Consider the following 5309-nt stretch of genomic DNA (forward strand, 5'->3'; position numbering starts at 1 on the left):
AACCTCCTAGGTTTTGAAGGTTTTTAAAGAAACAACGTTTTATACAAAACGTCTCATGTAGCCAAGAAAAACCAGTTTCTTGTGACATAACATTCTTTGTGGCTCTTTGAATATTTTCTCCCACTCTGTCTTCTAGAAATAAACTTGTATTCTAGAAAGACAGCTTCACGAGCCACAAACTCGTTGTACTCGTGATTATAGGAAGGGAAAAATGAACATTTGTTTCTTGTGAAAACTTACAAGCATGGTACCCTACCATTTCATATCTCATATGATTCGTTTTAGATTTAGTGGAAAAATAATTTAGACAAAATGATAAAATCCGCAAAAGGATCAAGTAACTCAAACCATATCGAATAGCGTTTGATTTCTTTATCCAACCACACATTATCCCATAATGCGTGCTAAGAGAGATTAATTTTGTGATACTATATCACATTTCCTTTGGCTTATATCAAAGTCTTCGCTTTGATAATCCCATCACGACTAAATCGTGATTCTTTGAACTCTTTGAACTTCTTCAAAGATTTCTCTATTTACCTTATTAAGTGAACATATTAGCGTCAACTTAAATCGTTGGTAAAAGAAAATGATCAACCTATTTTGGATCAATGATTTACAACCTCGATCTCCTTTTCAACCAAAAGGCACGAGACATCTTCCTTTGAATACAAGATACGCATATACCATAAGATTAACAACCTAATGGCGGTTTCAAGAGTACTCGATAACTCTTTGCGCATCATCATTCCAAAGTCTAAGGTTTAATCTTGGGTTACCAATTTGAGTCTTGCATTATTTTCATGATATATCATTCTAGTTTGGTTTAGAATATAATCACCTTGATAATGGGCTAGCCATACATCAAATCATTGTGTATAGAGTCACAAAAGTGAAACCTCTTTTGTATCTTAACAAGTTTATATTCTTATTTAGAGTTTATGCACTTAATAGTCACAATTCTAAACCCAAAAACTAGATTGAGTACACAATGACTCTATCTCTCAACATCATTGTTGCTAGTTGTCACATTCTAATCATCCTATGTATCAAATACAATGATGAAAACCTCCACTGGTTTCTAATATTGACGAAGTAGTACTAGCAAAATTTATGTTAATCAAATAAACATTTAAAGAAGAAGGTCCCATTAGATGTCCCACAACTAACTTGTTGATTCTTCAATAATTTGGGGTAGTTTCCTTTCTAGCGTCCAACAATTAAGACAATGGAAACTTTATCGGTCGGGATTGATAGGTTTAGTATCGTTATTCTCAATAACTTTACTTTTAACATTACCTTGTATCAATTCCATTCTAATTTTACTTCTTTAAAACCTTATCCTTTTCTTAACGGTTTAAGAGAATGCTCCCACTTATTTCAATGAGTCTTTGCTAGGAGAAGCAAAAATTGAAATTCATGAAGACTACTCTTCATTCGTTTGTTTAGTCTTAAAACTTTCATTGAAGTGGTTGCGGTATTTTGGTCAATTTTGATTTCAAACAAATCTAGTTACCAAAATGATGTAACGTTTCAAAGTACTTAACTCAATTAAGCATATGAGAAACAATTCATTGTAAGTAGGTATATTAGTCAAGGATCAAAAACCCTTTTGATCACGAATAACTTTTATCTATACTCTTCACAAGAGATCCTTACAATGGATAATACGAGGTTTTTAGAAGAAAAATTCAAATTTTGTCTTTAGTTATGATGTTTTAATGGAGATTTGAATCAAAAATCGAAATGATATCGTATATGAATTGTGGTAAAGAAATAGAACAATATGATAACGGAATAGTGGAAAACTTAACATTTATCGTTTTATTAATACTTGTAAATAACAAGTAAAGCATTTATATAGTGACCTCTACCCAACTATGATAAATGATTCCAAGATCCAAATTCATATTAACTTGGGCACGGTGTGGCCGATTCATCCCTTAACAATATAACTCGGTGGATTAACTCTTTAATCGATTCTACTTTTAGAACTCTTGGTCGATAATATTACATTAACATTTATCTTTAGCCTAAAACACATCCGATAAGGGCACGGTGTGGCCGATTCATCCCTTATCAATACTTTTGTTGAGTTCAACCCAAATTTCGAATAAATGTGTCCATGATCCAAATCCACATCAACTTGGGGACGGTGTAGCCGATTCATCCCTTATCAACATGAATTCGATGGATAGACATTTATCACCCACTTCCCCTACGTAACAAGGTTTTTACCCTGGTGTGGCCGAGCGCACTCCCTCATGAAATAGGTTTTCATTGTTTCTATTTTTTGGTAAGGCTAAGTCTCAATTGTTTATTTTAGCGAGAGGTCATGTCAATTTATTATCTATCATGTTTTAAGTGAACTAAAGCGGTGAACTACGATAATTGTAATTGACACGGTCGATAAACTCGATTAAATGATAATGCATGTTTAGTTATGGCGATTTAGCGATACATGCAACATATATAAATAAAATGCAAAGAATAAAAATAAAATCCTAGTATGGCCTTCCTAAAATATTAAATCTAATAAACTATTACAAATTCGGAAACCAACTCCTTTGGTCCCTTGAACTTCGGTCTTGGCACGCATTTCAAGGCAATACTTTCTTTGATGGATCGCCTTCTCGAGTGGCACCGTCTTCTAGGTACTCCGAAATAAATAAATTACATAATTTCCTATTATACATTTCTAATTAAAAATAAAAATAAATCTATTAAATTACAAAACGGTGATACGAGATCACAATAAATTACAACCGAATCGATATTCCCATACATTTCGGGTAATACCAATTAAAACTAAGGCCATACTAAGTAAAATTGCATAATTCAAAAATTACATAAACTTAAAATATGACAATCATAAATAAAATGCAGCATTATAATATGTATGAACATGCCCAATTTTATGCTAAATCGTCTTTAAAGAGCCAATATCGTATATTAATCGGTTTTTACGGATTTGCGTGATTTAACCTTTTAAAAATCACAATAATTACATAAAGTCATATTTATGTACAAGTTAATTACCCTAACCAACTTAGGACTCAAAATTAGTCTCCACTAACATTTGACAATAATTAACCTAGATTTCTTAATATTGTTCATGAATTAGATTTCTTAATATTTGTGGATGAGATTTTGCAAGCCTTCAATTTCCCTCCTCAATTTTGTCAGCTTGATTATGGAATGTGTCAGGAGTACTTCCTTTTCAATTGCTTTAAATGGTGAAACCTTTGGCTATTTCAAGGGGAAGAGAGGTCTTAGACAAGGTGACCCCATGTCACCTCTGTTGTTCACACTCTGTATGGAGTATTTGAGTAGGATACTCTTGTGTGCTACTAGGAAGCTGCCTTTCTCTTATCATCCCTTATGTCACAAAATGAAACTTACTTATCTTATGTTTGCAGATGATTTGTTATTGTTTTGTAAGGGTGATATTAAGTCTATCATGGTTATTTTGAGATCTTATTCTACTTTCTCTGTAGCATCTGGTCTGAATATGAATGCACAGAAGTCTTGTGCATATTTTAATGGTGTGAATGATGAGATCAAGAAGGATATTCTTTCTGTTTCTGGTTTTATGGAAGGTAAATTGCCATTCAAATATCTTGGAGTTCCAATCACTGCAGGCAGATTGACAAAGAAGGAGTGTGCAGTGTTAATTGATAAGATTGTTGCTAGAATTAAGAGTTTGGGAGCCAGACGGTTATCTTATGCAGGCAGGCTTGTACTGGTTAATTCTGTGCTTGCTTCACTGTATAATTATTGGGCCTCTATGTTTGTTCTTCCCAAAGGAGTTTTGCACAGAGTTGATGCCATCTGTAGAAATTTCTTATGGGAGGGTAGCACTGAGCATAACAGGGCTTCTTTTATTGCTTGGTCAAAAGTGTGTGTTCCTAAGAAGGAAGGTGGATTAGGACTCAAGCAAAGTCAGGTTTGGAATCAAGCTATCATTGGTAAGCTTGTTTGGTGGTTGGCAGAGAAACCAGACAAGCTTTGGGTGCAATGGGTGCATCATGTTTATTGTAAGGATCAAGCTTGGCATCAACATCAACCTTCTTCTAGTGCTAGCTGGCATTGGAGGAAGATTTGCCAGGTTCGTGATCTAATTCAGGAAGGGTTTATTAATCAAAGTTGGAGTATCAGTCAGGGTGATTATAAGGTTAGTTCTTGTTACAACTGGTTGAGAATTAAAAGGAATCAAGTTGCTTGGAGTAATGCTGTATGGAATTCAATGGCCATACCAAAACATTCCTTTATAGCATGGATAATTGCAAATGAAGCCTTGATGCTGAAACAGAAATTATTCAAGCTTCATATCAGTCCTGATGAATTATGCTGTATCTGTTTGAATCATCCCGAAACTCATGTGCATCTCTTCACTGAGTGTGTTTACAGTAAACAGATCTTACAGCTGCTTGGCAGCTGGTTGAGTGCTGATTTCAGCAGTCTTTCTATACTTAACAGTATAGCCAGCAAGAGGTGGAGTAAATTGAGGAAGAAAGTCTGCACCATTACTATTCTGGCAGCATGGTATCACATTTGGTTTCAGAGGAATGAAGCCCGGATTAATGGCAAAGTTCAGAGAGCTGTTTATGTTTTTAATTTCATTAAGGCTAGCATCTCTCAACGTTTTCATAGCTGTAAACCTCAAGTTATCTCTGATAAAGATACTTGTTGGTTGTCTAGAGTGCAATTAGTTTAAGTATATGCACTGAAATTGTATGGTACTAAAAACTGTATTGTAATTGCTGTTCTTCATTGATTAATTTAAGTTCTTACCTTTTAGCAAAAAAAAAAAAAAAATGGACCTAAAATACAAGATTATGTCATAAACTTCAAAATAAATCATAAAAATTTCAAATAATTTCGAAATTTGAAATTTAAACTCATGAACATTCTGGAAAAAATACCATGACACTCATAATGTTCAAAATTTAGGTTAACAATTTCGAAAATTTATCGAGAAAAACAATGTTGCGGTTTATCGGTTTTAACAATTATGATCCTAAAAATATGAGAAAAATTATATTCATCAATTTTTCACTTTTAGATCTGAAATATATGATAAAATACAACATGTGACGTTTTTCCTTTGTCATGAAGTATGTTTTAGCATTTTTACTAATTAAAGTCACCATTTATGTTGTAAAATTTTACACACATCTTGTAAAATTTCATGTGACAACATACTAAATTTCCATGACCAGATTCGAAATATAACTCATATTAACCTATTTACCCATTTAAATACGATTTTAACTTGAAAAATCCATATTTCGAGCAAAACAACTCAT

This window comes from Silene latifolia, chromosome 10 (assembly GCF_048544455.1).
Source record: "Silene latifolia isolate original U9 population chromosome 10, ASM4854445v1, whole genome shotgun sequence".
NCBI lineage: Eukaryota > Viridiplantae > Streptophyta > Magnoliopsida > Caryophyllales > Caryophyllaceae > Silene > Silene latifolia.